The sequence below is a fragment of the Schistocerca nitens genome, chromosome 7, assembly GCF_023898315.1.
Source record: "Schistocerca nitens isolate TAMUIC-IGC-003100 chromosome 7, iqSchNite1.1, whole genome shotgun sequence".
NCBI lineage: Eukaryota > Metazoa > Arthropoda > Insecta > Orthoptera > Acrididae > Schistocerca > Schistocerca nitens.
In genome coordinates, this window is record NC_064620.1 from 499,713,193 (window position 1) to 499,736,899 (window position 23,707).

General features: G+C 42.5%; 1 protein-coding gene across 1 annotated transcript in view; it reads left to right on the plus strand.

Moving 5' to 3' along the window:
• The window catches only part of LOC126195706 (gastrin/cholecystokinin type B receptor-like), a 343,046-nt gene that overhangs the window by 158,493 nt on the left and 160,846 nt on the right, over positions 1 to 23,707 (plus strand). The window lies entirely within an intron of this gene.

Below are 23,707 nucleotides of genomic sequence, written 5' to 3' on the forward strand. Positions count from 1 at the left end.
GGTCCCTCGTCAATCAATCAGCACAGATAACTGTATCATGTGCAGAAAGTCGTCTTGGGACACACCCGAAGTTACTTCTACAAATGTCGTTGCCTTCCAATAAATTCTTGATCCAACAACGAATTTCGCTTCGTACTCCATGGGATGTAATAGCATTTTGTTTATTGATTACCTTGCGAAGATCAAAACAATATCTGCCGAGTAACACGCAATTGTTCTAGGCCCACTACAAAAGTAAGATATATCGCAATAATCCATCCGCCTACACAGCTACTGTGGTATGGGAAAAATTAAAAAAAATTAGTTTGAGTCTTGAAACAGTCACTCTACTCAACTATTTTGTCTGCCTCCATTTCTGTTCCCACTTCTAAATACACTGTACACTCACATTAATGTAACCAAGTGTCAAAAGCCTGATAAATCACACTTTGCAGTAGCCCAGACCGCTGCGAGACGGGAAGCAAGAGATTGAGTGAGGTTCCGGAAGCTACCGACAGGGGTGTTGGCCGTGCCGATTCGAGTGGCATGGGCAGCTGCTCTAGATTTCTAGGTTGAGGATCCATGGCTCATACAGGCCGATCGAGGTGGCCCTAAAGGCTTCAATTGGGGCGTTTAATGGCCAGGGGAGTACTGTAACCCATCCTGATGCTCCGCCAACAACTACACTGCGAGCTGTGTAACACGTTCATTGTCCTGTTGGTATATGTCTTAGTGCCGATGAAACCAAACTGCTGGGCTTCATACTATGACTGTTGGGGGCACTTCTAGACCATAATTCGTGGAACCCTACACTTTCCACCTGTCGCCCAGTGTCTTGTTGCCCTGCCTGGCTGCCACCTTAATTTTACACACATTCCAGAATTACACATCAGGGATGGAATTCAACTACTGGAAAAAATATGGGTCAAAGCGACCTATGAGACGTCCATGTAGGAGTTCATTATCAATGTAAGGAACATATATCTTTTTTGGCCGGCCGACACCTCTTAATTTCGAACTTGTAAAGTCAATTTGTAATATCCTGTAGTTAGCTATGTTAATTTTGTTTACTAAGTGTAGTGGACTGACAAGGCAGCCAGTCCACAGTGACGGGTAACCGAAAGGCACGCGTACACACACGCCGACTGGCGTTAAGTCTGAAACAGGATACGTGATGAAAGCTATAAAGAAAAGAACGGAGCTTCTCGTATACTTAACTTTAATTCATTGTGGTACATTTCTCTTGATAATACAAGTGAGACTCTCTCCAGATATGGTTAATGCGCCTTGCTAGGTCGTAGCCATGGACTTAGCTGAAGGCTATTCTAACTGTCTCTCGGCAATTGAGAGAAAGGCTTCGTACGAGTAGTCGCTAGCAATGTCGTCCGTACAACTGGGGCGAGTGCTAGTAAGTCTCTCGAGACCTGCCGTGTGGTGGCGCTCGGTCTGCGATCACTGCCAGTGGCGACACGCGAGTCCGACATGTACTAATGGACCGCGGCCGATTTAAAGCTACCACCTAGCAAGTGTGGTGTCTGGCGGTGACACCACACTAAGATACAGTGATCGAGAGAAAAAAAACGAAGTGTAACCCACTAAATTTAGAGCAAGCAGCAGTGCAATTTCCAGCTCTTCCAAATATATTTTATCCGCGTATCTTACGAGTATTCTCGGAGTGAAACATCAGATCAATGATTCGGTTCTTTTTCGATCATTTTTTCTGCACTCTAGCGTACAGAACGGGTTGCTATAAATCCTGCCCATTACACAATCTCGAGTCTTCTCTGCGAAATAGTGGTGCAGAGGGTTCCCAATTGCAAATGAGTGAATCATTTTCCCGATTTGCTTTAAAACCAAGGGAAATTTTCTGCACACATTGGTCGAAACGAGGTGATTGGAGCAGTTTTTAGTTTATTCATTGGTCAGTATCGTCCATTGTATAAAAAAAAGCGCGTGTACGTGTGTTGATGTTTCGCAGCTTGGGTTGGTGACAAGGTATTACAGATGCCAAGAACGGTCTTACATGCCCACCATTGTGCTTGCGTGTCGTTGCCACAGATGCTGGCCAGCAGCAAAACCGTTGCCCTATACATTACAGTCGATTTATCTTCGGCGCGACAGCATCGTGGCAATTTCTCTGTGATTTAATTAGAGCGAGGACCTGTTTTCACCTCTTGTCCAAAGTAAATCGACTATCATGAATTACTAATGTTGAGCTAATTAAATTTCCACGTCTATTATAAACGCTGCTTCCTAAAAGAACGAGATGCGAGCTGAAATCTTCACGTCACGGTAGTCCATAGAGTGGTCCTACTTTATCCAGCATTCCGCCACTACTAACTTGTCTCGAAACAAACATGGGTAGCAGTTCGCGTTCTCTGGCAAATGTATGAATTAACACAGCTCCCATGATAGACGTGCAACAAGCTATCCTTCGTGGAATCGAATAGGACTTCAATCTTCTTAGAATGCCGGAAGATCACATTGGCACCGTGTTTCTCGAAGATCCAGCCTATCTGGAAAGAAAATCCTTTGTGAGTTACATAATGTCTATAATTCAGATGGATTTTCCATAGAGGATGTCTGATATTCAAGTTTTTTGTATCAGCGACGCGAATGGTTGATACGCCTATAGTTGTTTTCTCATATTCATCCAGTTCACCAAATTTTTGCAGATATTAATCATTGCATCGCTCAATGGTTAGACTTTAGTTGAAGGATTATCATTTTAGTATTAAAAAATTTGGATTTTTGAGTGAATACACTATCTACATGTTTGAAAATCTCTTGATAAGAAATTCGTATTTATTTTTCTGATTAAAACCGTATAAAAATACTATCCAAACTTATGACAGAGATCCCACATACTTAGGTTCGCTTAGATCAACTCACGTTAAACAGTCGCCAGTCAATGTCAATAAATTAAAGCAATAAGGTTACAGTGTTCAAAAGTGAAACTGTTGCTCCAGTTCCTTCAATTTTTATTTCCTTTTACGTCTGAAATATTAATGCACTATTGCTTGGGTCCAGTATTACTGTGTTAGTGACTTTCAATGTTTCTTCAGTGAAAACAAAAGTAATGGCTCCGTCATGTGCGTTTACTGTGACCTGTTTTCCTGCGATCGACGTTACTTGAGGCATCAGCACTCAAACTGCATTGTTTACATACGTCACACAGAACATGCGGGCGTCGATTACGATAGCAATTATCCATGTTTACCGTTGGCTGCTTCATGCCGAACATCTTACAGACTGGACTAGCAGTAATGGTGGACCTTAACTGCAAATGTTCGCAAGAAGTGCGTTGGCGTTTGTTAAGGCGATAATGGCTTCACAGTATGGTGAGTTGTATGAAACGTATTAAATTCTGCCTTTATGGTGGATTACTTTAAAAGTGACACGATTTTGACAGATGTTAAGGTTTCAATCGTATCAGCGGCCTCTGGGGACGAAACACTGGCACTAGTTTCACAGAAACATCTGCGAAGGAATTGTGGCGGAACGGGTTTATAGTATTTCGTGACATTGATTACTTATAAATGATATTTCAGGTAGATCAAAAAATATATAAAACCAGTTACCTGTTGTCAGCGTAACAATTCGTTTGATCTCAAAAATGATTATCCTGGCAAATATTTGTCACTCTGCTAAAGAAATCTCCACTTGACGTTGTGTAGAAATGTTGTCTGTAAAGTCGTGTGAGTGGCACTAAAATGCATATCATTTATCAGATTTTACAGAACTGTTACTTAAGATGAAAGCAATTTTTTCTAGCAAAGCGAACATTTAGTCACAAAATACTACCCGCCCACAACACTGACGTATGTCTTCTATTAAATTATTTCATGCAAATTGTCCGAAATAATTAGGCTTCATGCATCAGCTAATAAGAAATTGATATTACGTAACGCGCTGTGAGTACTGTTTTTAAACATTCAATCTGAGTTGAATTATGTCTTTTAGATTGGGGACCACCGGTGCACATTTATTTCCATTCTTTTATGTATAACAACATTTGTGTTTGTTAAAATTCTCGATTCAAAACTGCCGCGGAGATATTTTTGCTAAGATGGCGGCAGACAGACGAAAGTCAATTTCTCTATTGTTATTCTCGATTCCTTTTATATCAAGTTAATATGTTCAGATAAAAGTCTATAAGCGTTTTGTTCTGTATTCTTTGGAATTTAAAATTATTCTCAATGAAAAATGTTTCATATTTTTGATACCAGCTACTAGTAAACTCCGCTGTAAGTCACTAGCGCTAATGGCTGCGCCCCAAATTGCGGAGCTGAAAATTAACTCTTAAAAACATTAATTAGATTGGATTACAATTGAAATAAATACAAATCCACGTCTACACAATAGCGACTCTATTTTTCAAATAATGATTAACGATATAGTGACAGGTTTCCTCTTTACAGACCTCACACGTCTCACGAACAGTTCATCGGTTAGCACAGGAAGAAAAAGTGAACCACAATTATCACAGATAACAAAATGTCGTTGTCTATGAATGTAGTTCTCTGATAATAGTTTTAATTCACACAGGAATTAAATTATTACAGGAATAGTGAAATAATTATCGTAATTTTTACACGATACAGTCTTTTTTATACGTAGTGTCGATAATATTTGTTGAAGTTTGTACACTTAGTTCATTTTAACATCTTGTAGCTAGAACATAGTGTCGTGGATATGAGAGAATGTTCTTCTTTTCACCTAAAGAAACATGGTACAAGCGCGAAACACCGATATGACATCTGTGAAATGGATATTTCTGTTGGGAGCCTCGCGAACATACATTGAAACATTTATGCTTGCAGTAAGTAACAGAATTGTGTCAGAGTTTTTCTGCTCCTAATTCATTCTTCAGTACCTTGTTACTCTTGTACGTCCACCAGGCGCTGATGCGTAGGACGATTTCTTTTGGCTGTATAGATTGCTACGAAATGTAAAAAAAAAAGTTATTCATTGACTGTACTTGTTAAAAGTTTACGTTCTAAAGTATTGTAAATTTTACTGAGATACTATCTATGCGGATAAATTCGTATACATAAGATACAAATTAGTGCTCGTGAAGAACTAACCACCTATTACGAGAAGACGTAACTGTAATCGAATCCTGGAGAAAAGATAAACCCTGCATTTTTGACGTGAATAGGGGCGCAGGAAGGAAATCACATGTTCGGAAAAGATCCTATATTACTCTCTTCAGCCCTGGAAATTGCGTGTGAAAATGGGCCACTTTCAGGATTCACGAAACAAAAAAGTAACTGTAGGAATAATATAAAGAAGAAACTGTCATAGCGCCGTCCAATTATCAGTTCTTGACGTACACACGAATCGTACTGTAGCCATTTGAAAGAAATCCGCCAGCGCTCAAGCTGCTTCATCCATTTTCGAGTCAGTGTGGACGTTACGTTCAGAAGATTGGTGGCTGAGAAATAGCCCCACGACATACAACCTGCGACGTCCGATAAATCTGCGCTGGTACCTAGAAAGTAGCCTTGCACTTGGACCCCGACAGAGAGTAGCGGATGGACGATACAAGCTGACTCGCTGAAACATCAGTCACAAAGATATTTTTACCAAATTATATGCTATTATCATGAGGTACTGCCCCCATCGCACTCAATGGACGTACAAGCTTTGCCATTGAATGAGATAAAGAACTGAGAGGCTGGTGCGACCGGAATCGTAATTTTGAAGAGCAGTTCCTGTGAATACATTATTATCACCCTGTGGAATACCACGCAGAGCCCTGAAAAGAACAACAGCCACACAAACACGAGTACACGAGTTGGAAACTGACCCGTGGCACTCACTGTTCAGACTATGCTTTCGCAACCTCTGTGCTGAAACCGTTCTAGAGTTCCCTGCAGTCAAGGACGCCAGTAACACCACGAGTCTCAAGTGAAGGCTGTTGCTGTTGTATCGAGGTTTGGGAGATTGAGGGGACGCCTTAGGTTGGCTGACACCTGACGTCCGATAAGGCACGTTCTCTCAACCTACTGAAGGATGTTGCAGTGCAAAGGTAATCTGAGGAAATGAGTCTGCACGAAACGAAATGAGATATATGTCGAAGTGGACTATGTCTAACACTTCTCAAACCTCAGCAAGATGGAAGCCTAAAAGAAAGCTGTAGATCAGGACTTTACAGGAACCAAATCCCACGAGCAGAAATATGGTTCAAATGGCTCTGAGCACTATGGGACTTAACATCTGTGGTAATCAGTCCCCTAGAACTTAGAACTACTTAAACCTAACTAACCTCAGGACATCACACACATCCATGCCCGTGGCAGGATTCGAACCTGCGACCGTAGCGGTCACGCGGTTCCAGACTGAAGCGCCTAGAACCGCGCAGCCACACAGGGCCGGCCCACGAGCAGAAATATGTGGCGAAGTGCAAGATCTCGAAGACCTCTCAAACCTGAAAAACACGAAAGCATGAAAGAAAGCTGTAGATCAGGGCTTCACAGGAACCTGTGAGCAGAGACCTGCGAACAGCGAGTAATATTGTCCCTCCTTCGTCATAGGGAATAGGGTGTAGGGACCGGTGGTGACTTGTGTAAATGAAGAAATCGATCCTGTGGGAAATGCTAGGAGAAATCTAGATCATCTTTACAGTGGAGTGACAGAAGTCATGAGTCAGCGATATTCACATATACAGATAGTGGTAGTATCGCCTACAAAAGTAAAAAAGGGCAGTTCATTTGTACTCAAGTGATCTATGTGAAAAGGGTCCCATTGTGATTATTGCCGCACGACAGGAAATAACAGACTTTGCACTCGGAATCGTAACTGTTGCATGGGACATTCCATTTCAGCCATCGTTACAGAAGTCAATATCCAGAGATCCACAGTGTCAAGAGTGGACGAGAACATCAGATTCCAGGCATTACCTATCATTACGAACAACGCAGTAACCGAAGGCCTTTACTTAAAGACCGAGAGCAGAGGCATTTGCTTGGAGTTGTCAGTGCAAAAGACTAGCAACGCTGCGCGAAATAACAGCAGAAATCAATGTTGGACTTAACCTCGAACATATCCGCTAGGACAGTGCGGTGAAAACTGGCGTTAATGGGCCGTGGCACGGGGCCACAGTTGTTCGCGATTGGTTTGAAGAACATTCTGGACAATTCGCTCGAATGATTTGGTTACCCAGATCACCCGACATGAAACCCATCGTACACTTATAGGACATGCTCCAGAGGTCAGTTCCTGCACAAAACCCTGCACCGGCAATACTTTCGCAATTATGGACGGCTGTAGAGTCAACATGGCTCAGTATTTCTGTAGGGGACTTCCAACGACTTTTCGAGTCCGCGCCACGTCGAGTCGCTGCACTGCACCGGGCAAAAGGAGGTCCTATTCGGTATTAGGACGAATCCCATGACGTTTGCCAACGCCGTGAATATCGCTTGCTTGTATACAGATCAGCTACATCAAGTTGCAGATCAGGGCAAATTCATTACTGAAAGCATTTTCATTTTTCCGTTCGATTGCACTACGAATCCTGATCTTTTCTTTTTCCTCCCAACTGGACTGGCGCTCTGTCTGTAGACATACGAACTAATAAATTCAAAGTCAAACCCTTATTTTCGGAACTTTGTTCAAGGCTGCTACGAATGTCGCTGGTGAGTGTTTGCGATGTCTACACTATCATAGAGTGCTAAAGGATATGCAACAAACTCTTTACACAGACTCTGCAAACTGGCTGTGAACGTCATCTGCCATAACATGTGTGGGACACGTGAATGTCATATTTGCTAAAGGCAGCGTGCGAAATTGATCTACTTGAAGTGAACGTAAAATTCAGCTGGAACCATCAAATACTGTACTTGTATCCCCTTATCAAATCAGCATCTGTGAAAGGGCGCAAGGAAATTGATAAAAATTATGCAGTTTTGCAGCTGATCAGAATGGCACAGATTTTTCTTGGACTTCTTCTTCCTCTTCAGAGAGCTTCCTTTTAAGATTTAAAACCTCTTGTATACTCTCACGTCCGTAATTTCCGTTTCCATATCGCTTAACGTGGTATGACATGTAATGCCTTCTTGAAACTGTTCACTTTCTTACGATACACTAAAACTTATGGGAACATATATTTTTGTGTAAAATGCTAAGAGTTATGGCACCAGTTCCACTCTTGGCGCATCTCCCGTCTTGTCGCCAGCATATGATGCGGGTGCTTTTCCCTCGCCGCCCAACACGCTACAGTCGATCACACTCACAATCAGGGAGTTAGTCCGCAGCTCGTGGTCGTGCGGTAGCGTTCTCCCTTCCCGCGCCCGGGTTCCCGGGTTCGATTCCCGGCGGGGTCAGGGATTTTCTCTGCCTCGTGATGACTGGGTGTTGTGTGCTGTCCTTAGGTTAGTTAGGTTTAAGTAGTTCTAAGTTCTAGGGGACTGATGACCATAGAAGTTAAGTCCCATAGTGCTCAGAGCCATTTGAATCAGGGAGTTATTAAGTTCTGCTGTAGATGATATGTCCTCTCTCAATGTTCGGCCAGTCATATTGCTGAACGTTGACTGTGACTAGTTTAAACTTATTTCCAAAACTTGAAATTTTTAGACACTTAAAGAAGAAAGACGGCAACATTTTAAACCATCCGCTCCAGCTTGCAAGTAGACATTTCCTTCAAGACTTTAAGCCACTACTTCTGGTTGAGAGCCAAGTTTATATCTCGCTGTTGGCCTCTGCGTGATGTTGGTTCTCCTCAGAATTCTGTGTCCATTTTTGTGTCCAGTTTTGTGTTTTTATATAGCATACATTGTCATTTGTGTTATTATTTCATATTTAATGTATCCACTTTGTCTCCTCCTGTGTATCATATGTTTATCTGTTTATATCTTTCTAAGTATCTTTTTCTTTCAAGTTACATACGTCACTCGATTTTCAGCATCACCCCATTTCAAACGCCCTAATCTCTTCTTTCCAATTTACTCGCAGTCGATGAAACTCTTTCTTTATAATGTTGTACTCGAGACATACCTTCTCGGAAATTTCATTCTCAAGGCCAATGTCTAATAATAGTTGACTTCTTTGGCCAGGAATGTTCTTTTAATGTGTGATTGTAAACTTTTTGTACATTCGTTTCTTCGTCAGGCATGCGTTATCCCGCAGCTAAGATAGCCAAATGCCCTCTCCTTGTCTGCTAAATGGTCTCTCATTCTCATTCTCATCTCCCATTCCTCTTGCACATCCATATTTTCGACTATCTTTGGCATTATTTCAATCCACATCCACAAATTCGAACTGAAACACCTTTCAACAGTGTAAATTTCCAATTGTTATTTTACTGCACAGCCAGTTTTATTTATGTTTTTTGCCATCTTCAGGCCCATGTGTACGGGCAGCAATGGTAACAGTGGAAAAACATATAAAAGTGGGCCGTGCAAGTCTTATATGCAGTGGTAATATATAGTGACAGATAACAATACCAAACTGTACAGGGAATTACAGCAAAGGTAAAGATAAACTAAGGAATGAAATAAGGGAACACTTGTGCACAGTGTTAATATAAATGTATGCCAAAAAATCCTAAAAAGAACCTACTAAACGGAGGTCAATATTGCGTGTTATGCACAGATAAAAGCCCAAACCGAAGGTAAACTATTTAATATGTATTGTCATACACTGGTAAAACATAAAGCACTTACTGGAGGTCAGCCCCCACAACTATCTATATTATCATGTTCCAATACTAATAATAACGAATCAAACAAGAATATATACTTGCATGAATGCAATCTATCAATCACAGATTCTTAAGGGGCCACTTATTTAATAGCACATGCATGAAAGCAGCAAATGCATTTACGTATTTCCGTCCTTCCTCTCTGCACCAACTGTGATTAGCAACGATATGTCCTCGACTGTTACGTGTTCCATAACATGTTGCGGTTTGCTACTTCATTTCTTTTGACCATAATTAGGTGACAGGGGCTTGTTGAATCTAACACACTTACCTTTCATTCCATTGTCTTAGGCCACAGCTCACCTACTGGCTGACGACACATTTTTATACGCTGATATGGAAAGGCGCACTGTAACTACTTACGTTTTACTAATATGCTCATTTCCTTATCTTTTTCCGCAACTTTGTGGAGTCCGTAGCAGTTTTCTGGGTGTGAGTATGCCTTTGCTCCTCAGCTTCCAATATTCTGTTTTTTGCTTTGAGCATTCACGCTTATACGATGCCTACCTTCGGTATGTACAGCGATGTATCTACCTATAAAGAAAGTAAGTTATTTACTTTTACGTGGTTTTGGTTTCAATGGTTTTGCAGATTTTAGATTTGTGTGGCTTAACCGTTTAAGGTCGTCTATAGGTATAGAACGGTGCAAGTAACCGGGGGACCTACGTACCCACACGACACTGAGCTCGTTAGGCATGCAACACTCTGGGATTTTCAACAGAGTTCATCAGTTTCAGTATGTTATTTGACATGGTGTGAAGGAACTACTCTTCTGGCTCTACAATCTCCACTAATTTATTACGTTGTTCCTCTCCCTCAGGTTTATACTGTATACCCAAACATAACATCATGTTTCATGTCGTGTGTTCCCTCTTTTTTAAAGAGTTTACTCATCACCCCGATCTCGACAGGTCTTGTTGAGTTAGAATTTATCGTTTAGACAACATTGCGATGTCTTTAGCACTTTACAGGTTGAAGACATAGTCTCATGACTCTGGTGTAATGGTTTCACATTGCAATGATTTATATATTGTTAGTCGTTTCTAACAAGTGTTAAGTGTTGTTCCGAATCTGATATGGATGCAACTCTCTTTGTTTTACGATGGGTGTGCTTGAAATACAAGGGCTTTGTTTCCCAAGCATGGTTGTAGTCTGATGTACAACAGGTTGAAAGTTTTAAATTTCTGGTCATTTAGTTCACTGATAATTGCAATGGGATTTTACTTTACATTTGTGTTTGCCTGTACATGAGAATACATTAACATAGTTTCTCGGAAATGACACAGTACATATTGCAATGCTCTCTCGTGTACTGAATACATGGGACAAAACTTTAGATACATGATAGTAGGTTGTGATTGTTGTACTTCTCGCTAGCGCTTTCGTAAAGTAGACGTGTAAGTACACATGATACTGTTTTGTTGGTCTGCAGTATGTGAAACAACATTTCTTTACACATATTTCCTACTTGGTTTGTAACGTCATTCTTGAAGGCTTCACTATAATGGCGCAGTTACTATTCTTGAGACGGCATAGATGTTTTTAGTTTTTAGAAACTTTTTAATTATTTTTACAAGTCCTATATGACGCTCGTTAAAGTTGCCTTGCCCTACTCACTTGCTTACCTTCATTTTTCGACACGTAACCAGGATGGTTGCTGCACTGCATTTGTTGGCATTATGGTGTTAATGTTGTGAGTTCTTCCTTCTTTTTAGTGTTTTGATGGTACATGATGGGCGTTCGTTTTCACGCTTCTACTTCTTTTATTAGCTGACATGGATGTTTGTACAGATTGTATACCTTCCCTCTTTTTAGTGTTTTGATGGTACATGATGGGCGTTCGTTTTCACGCTTCTACTTCTTTTATTAGCTGACATGGATTTTGTACAGATTGTATACCTGTACCTCTAATGTATTGATAATATCCGACATAGTGGTCTAGTATATTCCTTGGCATCAATATTCTCAGTTACCCATCTACTCAAGAAGATACCAAATTACATATTATACATTGTAGACTATACCCTGGTTGTTACTCTGTTGTAGGTCATACTTTCCTTGGTCTTCCCCTGCTTAAGGGCTACGTGACATATAGAGGTACTTGTCTTTTGTTGGTCTGATTGGTTGGGTTCAAATGGCTCTGAGCACTATGGGACTTAACATCTATGGTCATCAGTCCCCTAGAACTTAGAACTACTTAAACGTAACTAACCTAAGGACATCACACAACACCCAGTCATCACGAGGCAGAGAAAATCCCTGACCCCGCCCGGAAACGAACCCGGGAACCCAGGCGCGGGAAGCGAAGTCTGATTGAAATGAATGTCTTTCTAAAGTACTGCTTATGTAAAACAGTACACTTCTTTATACTTACTTAGTACATCATAGTTTGGTAAATTACTCAGCACACGCCTGCTTACCAGCAGACTTATCACTTTCATGATAACGCTGATTATTACGACTTTTCCACATATTACTGAGCTTAATTTTTAGCGGGAGTTCGTTACGGTATATTACATTAGATTCACAGTTTGTTTCATTAAAATGTTTTATTAAGTAAGTGGCATCTTATGAATCTTTAATTGATAGATCACATTTTACATAATTGTTTTATCATCTGTTATTAGTATACGGAACATGACGAAACAGGCACCTGTGGTGTTGACCTCCAGAAATGTTTTATGTTTGACTAGTGTATGACAACATATAAATAAATATCTAACCTTCAATTTGTACTCATCAGTGTATGATTATAACTGTTTTGCTCCAGATGTTTCACTGGCACTGACATTAGCGTTACACCATGCTTATGTTTGCATAATGTGCAATATTGACTTCCGTTTAGTACGTTCTTTTTTTTACTATTATATGGCATATGCAGGTTGGTCCATTGATATATCTTACGAAATAAGCATCAATCGAGAAAACTACAAAGAACGAAACTCTTCTAGCTTGAAGTGGGAAACCAAATGGCGCTATGGCTGGCCCGCTAGATGGCGCTGCCATAGGTCAAACGGACATCAACTGCGTTTTTTTAAATAGTAACCCCCATTTTTATTACATATTCGTGTAGTACGAAAATATGAATGTTTTTTTTTTTGGGCCACTTTTTTCGCTTTGTGATAGATGGTGCTGTAATAGTCAAAAACGTATAAGTATGTGGTATCACGTAACATTCCGCCTGTGCGGACGGTATTTGCTTCGTGATACATTACCCGTGTTAAAATGGACCGTTTACCAACTGCGGAAAAGATCGATATCGTGTTGATGTATGGCTATTGTGATCAAAATGCCCAACGGACGTGTGCTACGTATGCTGCTCGGTATCCTGGACGACATCATCCAAGTGTCTGGACCGTTCGTCGGATAGTTACGTTATTTAAGGAAACAGGAAGTGTTCAGCCACATGTGAATCGTCAACCACGACCTGCAACAAATGATGATGCACAAGTAGGTGTTTTAGCTGCTGTCGCGGCTAATCCGCTCATCAGTAACAGACAAATTGCGCGAGAATCGGGAATCTCAAAAAGGTCTGTGTTGAGAATGCTACATCAACATCGATTGCACCCGTTCCATATTTCTATGCACGAGGAATTGCATGGCGACGACTTTGGACGTCGTGTACAGTTCTGCCACTGGGCTCAAGAGAAATTGCGGGACGATGACGCGTTCTATTTAGTGACGAAGCGTCATTCACTAACAGCGGTAACGTAAACCGGCATAATATGCACTATTGGCAATGGAAAATCTACGATGGCTGCGACAAGTGGAATCGGCGACCTTGACGGGTTAATGTATGGATGTATGGTGCGGCATTATGGGAGGAAGGATAATTGGCCCAAATTTTAACGATACAAATCTAAATGGTGCAATGTATGATCATTTCCTACGTAATGATCTACCTATGTTACTACAAGATGTTTCACTGCATGACAAAATGGCGATGTACTTCCAACATGATGGATGTCCGGCACATAGCTCGCTTGCGGTTGAAGCGGTATTGAATAGCATATTTCATGACAGGTGGATTGGTCATCGGACGACCATATCATGGCCTGCACGTTCACCGGATCTGACGTCCCCGGATTTTTTTCTGAGGGGATATTTGAAGGATATTTGCTATCGTGATCAACCGACAACGCCTGACAACATGCGTCAGCGCATTGTCAATGCATGTGCGAACATTACGGAAGGCGAACTACTCGCTGTTGAGAGGAATGCCATTCCACGTATTGCCAAATGCATTGAGGTAACGGACATCATTTTGAGCATTTATTGCATTAATGTGGTATTTACAGGTACTCACGCTGTAACATCATGCGTTCTGAGAAATGATAAGTTCACAAAGGTACATGTATCACATTGGAACAACCGAAATAAAATGTTCAAACGTGCCTACATTCTGTATTTTAACTCAAAAATCTACCTGTTACCAACTGTTCGTCCAAAATTATGAGCCATATGTTTGTGACTATTACAGCGCCATCTATCACAAAGCGAAAAAAGTGGTCGAACTAAAACATTCGTATTTCTTTACGCACTTCACGAATATGCAATAAAAAATGGGGGTTCCTATTTTAAAAAAACGCAGTTGATATCCGTTTGACCTATGGCAGCGCCATCTAGCGGGTCAACCATAGCGCCGTCTGGTTTCCCCCTTCAAGCTAGACAAGTTTCGTTCTTTGTAGTTTTTTTTTCTTTTGACGCTTATTTCGTAAGATATTTGGCCCGGTTACGATCAATTGACCACCCTGTATACTTTGTTCCTTAGTTTGTATTAAAACAGTGTACAACTGCTCTCTTATGTTATTCCTTAATTTGTCTCTACCTTTGATGCTACTCCCTGTACAGTTTAGTATTTTTATATGTTACTACACATTACCACTACATATAAGACCTGCATCACTCCCTTTTTTATGCATTTCACACTGTTGCCATTGTTGCCTGTACACAGGGGCCTGAAGATGGCGTAATATATCACCGAAAATGGTTGCAGAATAAATTAACAAATAGAAATTTAAACCGGTGAAAGGTGTTTTGATTGGACATTCCGGTTGTGGATTGAGATAACGCAAAAGAACGACGAGAATATAGAAGTTCAACAAGAGTGAGAGATGGGAGATAACGTTTGGAAATTTAGGCGGCTGAAACGTGTTTTGATTCGAAATTCTGTTCTAAAGATGGACATACAGAGGCAGTTCACATACTGTGCTCAGTAAACCATTCCATTCAATAGCCCCTGTAGTTCTTCCTCGCCTTCATAGACGACAAGAACGGCTCGGACTGACGCAGCTGGCCACCTACTCATTTTTAATAGGCTACAACATTTTGCCGTGCCAACCCTCCCAAAATAACTTCTAAGAGAAATGACCGACGCACCACGAAGGTGCAATGCAAACTGGTCACAAACTGATATTCCCAGACTTATCGACGTAAAATGGAAAACTGTAAACATTGGCCGCTGCTGGATGAATAAATGACGCTGCAGCACAATTCCACCGCGGAGCTGGCAATGATAGTAAACAGGGGATATGTCGATAGCAGGGCATCACGTATTTCAAAATTTTTCGGTGTACTCAGTTGTACAGTAATTATGCCTCACCGACAGGCACGTGAGCAATATACACTCCTGGAAATTGAAATAAGAACACCGTGAATTCATTGTCCCAGGAAGGGGAAACTTCATTGACACATTCCTGGGGTCAGATACATCACATGATCACACTGACAGAACCATAGGCACATAGACACAGGCAACAGAGCATGCACAATGTCGGCACTAGTACAGTGTATATCCACCTTTCGCAGCAATGCAGGCTGCTATTCTCCCATGGAGACGATCGTAGAGATGCTGGATGTAGTCCTGTGGAACGGCTTGCCATGCCATTTCCACCTGGCGCCTCAGTTGGACCAGCGTTCGTGCTGGACGTGCAGACCGCGTGAGACGACGCTTCATCCAGTCCCAAACATGCTCAATGGGGGACAGATCCGGAGATCTTGCTGGCCAGGGTAGTTGAATTACACCTTCTACAGCACGTTGGGTGGCACGGGATACATGCGGACGTGCATTGTCCTGTTGGAACAGCAAGTTCCCTTGCCGGTCTAGGAATGGTAGAACGATGGGTTCGATGACGGTTTGGATGTACCGTGCACTATTCAGTGTCCCCTCGACGATCACCAGTGGTGTACGGCCAGTGTAGGAGATCGCTCCCCACACCATGATGCCGGGTGTTGGCCCTGTGTGCCTCGGTCGTATGCAGTCCTGATTGTGGCGCTCACCTGCACGGCGCCAAACACGCATACGACCATCATTGGCACCAAGGCAGAAGCGACTCTCATCGCTGAAGACGACATGTCTCCATTCGTCCCTCCATTCACGCCTGTCGCGACACCACTGGAGGCGGGCTGCACGATGTTGGGGCGTGAGCGGAAGACGGCCTATCGGTGTGCGGGACCGTAGCCCAGCTTCATGGAGGCGGTTGCGAATGGTCCTCGCCGATACCCCAGGAGCAACAGTGTCCCTAATTTGCTGGGAAGTGGCGGTGCGGTCCCCTACGGCACTGCGTAGGATCCTACGGTCTTGGCGTGCATCCGTGCGTCGCTGCGGTCCGGTCCCAGGTCGACGGGCACGTGCACCTTCCGCCGACCACTGGCGACAACATTGATGTACTGTGGAGACCTCACGCCCCACGTGTTGAGCAATTCGGCGGTACGTCCACCCGGCCTCCCGCATGCCCACTATACGCCCTCGCTCAAAGTCCGTCAACTGCACATACGGTTCACGTCCACGCTGTCGCGGCATGCTACCAGTGTTAAAGACTGCGATGGAGCTCCGTATGCCACGGCAAACTGGCTGACACTGACGGCGGCGGTGCACAAATGCTGCGCAGCTAGCGCCATTCGACGGCCAACACCGCGGTTCCTGGTGTGTCCGCTGTGCCGTGCGTGTGATCATTGCTTGTACAGCCCTCTCGCAGTGTCCGGAGCAAGTATGGTGGGTCTGACACACCGGTGTCAATGTGTTCTTTTTTCCATTTCCAGGAGTGTATACAGATGTTAGCTTTCAAGAGGAGACGCTTAGTTGGGACCAACGAAGCCGTTTGGAGTAATCGACGAATTTAAACAGGAGCGATGCCACTATTCGACGATGTTGGCAGAAATGGGTGAACCATGGCCGAACACAGCGTTAAGAAGGAAGCGATCGACCTAGGGACGACAGAAAGTGAGCACCGATAAATCGCCAGAGAGGCACTCATAGCCCCGGATTTATCATAGATCCCACACATGCAAATGGTGCTTCAGTGACCAATAGTAGGCGTCCCACAGAAAGTGGACTGATTCAGCGGCGCCCGTTGTGCTGACTATCATGACCTCTGAACGCCAACAGCCGACCGGTGTGGCCGAGCGGTTCTAGGCGCTTCAGTCTGGAGCCGCGCGACCGCTACGGTCGCAGGTTCGAATCCTGCCTCGGGCATGGATGTGTGTGATGTCCTTAGGTTAGTCTAAGGGACTGATGACCTCAGCTGTTAAGTCCCATAGTGCTCAGAGCCATTTGAACCATTTTGAACGCCAAAAAGCCTGTTTTCAGTTGTGTCAGGCACATTCGGCTGGAGTAGAATTATCTCTAGTGATGAGTCCCACTTCGAACTGAGCCCCGATGACAAGGAAAGACGTGACACTTCCTGGCGGATTAAAACTGTGTGTCGGACCGAGACTAGATCTCGAGACTTTTGCCTTTTGCGGGTAAGTGCTCTACCATCTGAGCTAACCAAGCACGACTCACTCTCCGTTCTCACAGCTTTACTTCCGCTATTACCTCGTCTCCTACCTTCCAAACTTCACAGAAGCCCCGTTTTGTTGCCATTAATGGAAAGCCATTCGGGCGTTATATTTCAACAAGATAATGCCCTACCTCACACGGTGAGAATTTCTACTGCTTGCCTTCATGCTCACCACACCGCATCTTGGCCAGTAAGGTTGTTAGATCACCCCCTCCCTCAATTAAGAATATGTGGAGTATTATGGGCAGGCCGTCCAGCCAGCTTGGGATTTTGAATATCAAACGCGCCATTTGGACACAATGTCCAACAACTCCGTTAGTCAGTGCCAACTGCTTGCATAAGAGCCAGTGGTTCACCAACTCGTTATTGACTTGCTCCCATTTATGAAACTGTTTCTCTTGAATGAATCGTCCAGTTTTTCTGACTTTCTTTTTTAGATCTCCATCACGTCTACACATTTACGTCCCATTTGGTTAATTCCTTCGTGGTCCGTGTTCTTATTTTTTTTTATTTTTGTCTTAGTGTGTCTTTAGAGCGTCCCTCAGTCTGTTTCATCGAGGAATACTAGAACACATTAAGTCGAGAATGACTATGTGAACTGCTGTTTTTTCCTAGTTCTTGATTGCTCGGAAATTTCCTATTAGTCAATAATCCCAAATTGGCATTATCTAACAAAATCTTTATTTTGTTTGAAATCAGCGTAGCAAAAGTTGTGATAAGTAACTTTTCGTCACAGTAGAATTTTCTCGGCTTAGCAGGTGATTCTGTTGACGAAAATATGAAACTAGTAGTGTCACGGTTTACTGAAGGCAAGTGCAACAATTACAATTTTTAAAGACTTGTGTCATATCATTTCGAAACCGCAATACACTTTCACGAAGGTCTTTACGCAAAACACACAGACAGTTGCCAAGTGAATCGATGTATTGCGGTAGTATTTTGTGAACTGATGATGATGTTTTAGACCGAAAATAGTGGCAAAATAGAAAGATTCAGTTAGCAGCCGTTGGTGTGTCTGCAAACATAGCTTTCTTAACATACGTTACAGCATCTCCTACCGAAAATGTTTCATGATGTAACTTTGTTTTCACCAAATAAATTTCCAAAGCCGATGACCACAACTGAGGACCATACAGCGGCTACTGAGCTTTTTATAGACACAAGTCCTTTATCTGCCCGACTGCGTCAACTAAGATTTTTTAATAGCATTGCATCTTTTAAATGAAAAACTACCAAAATATACGAGGTCAAACGACAATCGCAGGTGATCTTTACGGATGATAAATTGAATGTCGTGGCGTCTTGTGGCTGTTTTCTTGGGGACTACTTTTCTAGACACGATATAATCCCCCGATTCTCTTTTGTTCTTGCTTACGAACTAATTTAATGATAAATTTTTGTATCCTGCCTTAGTTGCACGGCCAGACCCAAAAGTTTCATATCTCGTCGACCATGTGTCAACGTGTACTCTTACATCTATTACGTACATTCCTGTACAGGGGAGACATTTCACTTGAAAGTCACCTGCCCGGTTCGTTGGTTGGTTGGTTTGGGGAAGGAGACCAGACAGCGTGGTCATCGGTCTCGTCGGATTAGGGAAGGACGGGGAAGGAAGTCGGCCGTGCCCTTTCAGAGGAACCATCCCGGCATTTGCCTGGAGTGATTTAGGGAAATCACGGAAAACCTAAATCAGGATGGCCGGACGCGGGATTGAACCGTCGTCCTCCCGAATGCGAGTCCAGTGTCTAACCACTGCGCCACCTCGCTCGGTCACATGCCCGGTGTTAGCGGACAAATACGATGTTGCAATGTCTGTGTTATTTCGAATTACGGTGTAATGTTACATCGGACATGCATTGATGTCTGATGGAACATTACACCTTAGTTCCCAATAACACAGGCACGGCAATGTCGTATAGATTGAAGTATGTCGATAATACTAAATTTAATATTAAGTAACAGTAAATTCGCTAGTGAAATCTACAATCTAACACTACGAACAAGAACAGAAGACACAGGGATATTTTGAAAGGTAACTGCCGTCTTGTTTAGAATTAATGAAGCACGACCTGCTTTGTGCCGTTGTTTGGAACAACATGAGGGGAGCACATGTAGCAGAACACGCGCTCATAGCACAAAACTATGTTACATTTTGGTGACGATGCAAACAATTTACACATCTGCGCAGTGGAACTTTACAAAGGTATTCTCGTATTCTACGTTATAGGACGATGCGTTTTGTTTTGGTAAGGAATACCCACCAGAGAGGCCGTTTCCATGTTGGGCTTGATAATACAAGCAAAACTTAAGAAATAACTTACATCTGATTTGTCTCCGTAATAAAGCGTCAGGCAATGTAAAGAGGTGCACGGCATTTTAATCCCTCATAGCATTAGTTCTTTACCGTAAGCAAAGACCAGTAATATACAATTTCAGTAATAACATTCGGTGATGACATCGCTATTTTCTGTGAAGGAAACGAAGTATGACACTGGTTGCGGAAGAGAACAAATAGACTGCAGATCACAGAATAACGATGAAGAGTAAACCAAAAAATAGTAGAGTATTAAGGGGCCGCAGAAGTAAATTTTGCGGTTATCTTAACATCAGAACCGGGCACCACGTAATAGACAAAGTAGAGGAAATGCGTTTTCTTGCAAGCGAGGTAATCTTATGAAGGAAGGACGGGGATCATAAGAAGCAGAAACGAACAAGCAACGAAAGCATTCCAGGCCAAAAAAGTTTATAAGAATCAAGCAAATGGCATAATCGGAATGGTTGTAAGTCTGGAGCACAGTATTGCACAAAGTGAACAACGGAAACAGTAAACTAGAAAAGTGAATCTAATTAAACGTTTCAGATGTGGTCTTATGGTCTCAAAAGATGTGAAATAAAGTTCTTCACAGAATCAGAGAGGCAAGGGCTGTTTGGAATACATAACTAGAATAAGATGAGGACGAAAAAGGAGGAGGAGGAAGATTAAAGATCAGCAAGCTGTTGGTAACACGGTCGCTAGAGGCAAAGCGTAAATTTGGATTGAGGGAGGATGGGAGAAGGAAAACGGTGGTGTAATTTTCATCGCTACGTTCGTCTCATGCAGATTAGGGAAACAGCAGAAAATCTAAATCTGGATCGCCAGATGTGGATTTGAACCACTGTCCGCCCGAATATGCGTCTAGTGTGCTAAACTTCGTGCAACCTTCGTTGGTATAACTAGAAGAGACGCGATAACAGAGTATTTGATAAGATACCCTGTATAGCTTCGATGGTAGTAGGGGTAGAAGTACAGTGCAATAATTGTACCGAAATACTGAAATAAAAATGTATACAACAAATAACTGAGGACCTTGCGTGAGGCGAAGAGAATAGCAGATGAAAGGAAATCGCGTCACGCCATGCCATACGTGTTGAAGAATGGTGACTCGCTAAGAAAAAGGTCGTATTGCGTAAAAAATGAAGTGAGTGAGTTCTTTGTGTGTCTTGGAGGAGTGAGATTCAGATCCTCGTTCATTATAATCTGAGTTATCCGTGTTTTTCACTGGCCATGGCAGCCTTGTGTATTCCGAGCTGGTATTCTGTAGTTAATGACCTCGACGTCGCTAGGCCGCTAAACTCTCCCTCTTTTTATTTGTGTCTTCGGTGGCAGCGTTCCCCGTCGAATTAATAAACAGACTCTTCTGAGCTCTGTTGTATTTTTCTGTTTTTCCAGTCGCTAACAAGTGTAAGCTGATGATGTGCAGAGAGCGTTCCAGCGGTTCATCAACTTCCTTTCATTCTGGTTACGTGTATTTGCTCTCTGTACATATTTTGCTGCACACGTACTTCTCGCGTGACTTCTTACGGCAGGAGAGTTGGTGCTAGACCTTTCTGGGAGTAGGCGAGTTGTTACACACTTAAAACGGTTTGTCACGGCTTCCCGACTAGACAGGCGAGAACTACTCCGACGCTGATTTCAGAATCTCTGGTAAAGGCGTTTGTTAAACAGCCAGTTTATCTGAGAGCTTCTCATTTATATGGGTTTATAGCTGCGTTATTCTCGTAAACATCTTATTCTCTCCTAAGTGTACTGAACGACGTGGAAAGTGTTACACCACAAACAGCACTAATATATCCGTGCCTGTGGGATATGCTGATTAATATATTATCCTTACACGATCTTATTTTCGGTACAAAAAATAGCCTTTCCTTCGGATCAAGAATGCTCAGAGTACTTGATGACTGTAGGGTGTCTACATTACTGGGACTTTCGGGCTTCGAGAAAGATCGAATAATTGCTGTAAAGGACATAGGAGCAACTTACCGACACATCGCACGGACTGTTGGGCACAGAGCAATACGTGCAGAATTAATGGCGTAGGTGCGCTCTGGACAACAGCGTTACAAGAAACAAGACACGGATCCCTCCCGAAGGACTACACTGGGAGGAAATCGTAGAATTGTTCGACTGGCTCTTACGAACAGATGACAGCATGTGAAATCAAGGCAGATTTTACAGGCAGAGCCTCACTCTGAACCGTCAAGGAAACATTAATGAAAGCGTGGTTGAGTACTGAGCTGCAATGCATCGTTTACCTTTCCACGACAGCATTTTCGAACCTCCCGACTACTGTTGACCGGTAATTGATAACGAATTGTGTGAACGAGTTATCAGTACAAGCGTACGTTTACTGGAATCACGTGAGCAATACGACGATAGCGGTGGTAGAAAACAGATACAAAAGATCATTTCAACCTATCTTGTCGCGAAGTCATTGTTCAGAGGCAGGCAAAATCCATTTAGATATTCCAGAAATGAGGTCTGCGCTTGCTATGAAATAATTCAAACGCTTTTTTTTTAAACTCCACTTTTTGTATTACGAACTTTACTTCCACATCCATAAAGTATACAAATTTTTCTACGTGGGCTATAAGTCAGGTCCGATAGCTCGGGAAATGGAAACGACAGTGAAAATACGATGAATTTTTTTGCAGATGTGTTGGGCAGTGTCTGTAAATGCCTGTCGATGGCTTCACGTCACTCTTTTCACTGCTGAGCACACACGGAGCACGTAAAGCTGGCTAGAATTACCAGGGCCTTTTGTATGATTCTATAGAAGTATTACCACCTCGTGGTTAGACTTAGTATGTGTAAAGGGTGAAGGCATAATTTTCTCTTTATTTCTGCATGAGAAGAGTATTGGGCACCAGGTCCTTTGACCCTCCTGAGGTGTTGGTTACTTTATTACATTTCACTTAATGTTACATTTTGTTCCTATTGATTTTACATTTCTGTCACACAGCGTTACATTATTTTTCTCCTTTTTTATTTACGAACGTACATTATTGTGTTACGTCATTGTGGTGCCCCGATGGTGGCGCTGGGAGTTCTGATGCGATACCGCCTCTTACAGGCGACAGACCCCACATAAATAAGATGTCTCGTAGTGGACTTTGTGTTTCGATGATAGAGAACTGATTTTGCGTGGATGGTACGGTTATTTCCATGCTGGTCTCCATGTGCAGTTTCTGATGGAGATCCTTGATCCTTGATCATCTAGGTACTCCAAAGATCTATCATAGCCATCGGTTTTGTAGGGTTTTTAGCGATTTGAGATTGCTTTGCGGGTGATCCCTTAGGAGGAACATCCATATAATGTTGATTACAGGATCGTGCCTCGGTTGAGATGTAGTTCCTCACTTTCAGATATCAGCTAGATAGCAATGGGCATAACTGATGAAACAAGTTCTTCAAGATGTTCTTTTTCTGAACAGGCGTGTATGCTTAACAGTGGTCGTACTGGTTAGGTCACAAAGTCATGATTAGTAAAAAAAAAACTACTACAACATATGAATCACTATTGCTAATTAAGTAGTCCGATTGCCACAAGTTAATGGAATTCTGATAACAATTTCCCAGTACAGAGAACTTACACATTTTTTGCCAGATGTCTTAACAGAAGTCCTTTCATCCTCTCCCTTGAAAGAATTATGTTTTTCGCACACGATCTTACGCATCGAACCTGCGAACAACGTTCTCATTTCTTACTTTATCACACCAAGTCATTTTAGCATTTTTTGTTAACACTATGTCTCAAACGGTTAAATTATTAATGATCTTACTTTGGTGTGGAGCCACAGTCACATACATTTTTTTGAAAGACATAACGGCCATTTGACTGTACACCACGAAGATGACGTGCTACAGACGCGAAATTTAACCGACAGGAAGAAGATGCTGTGATATGCAAATGATTAGCTTTTCAGA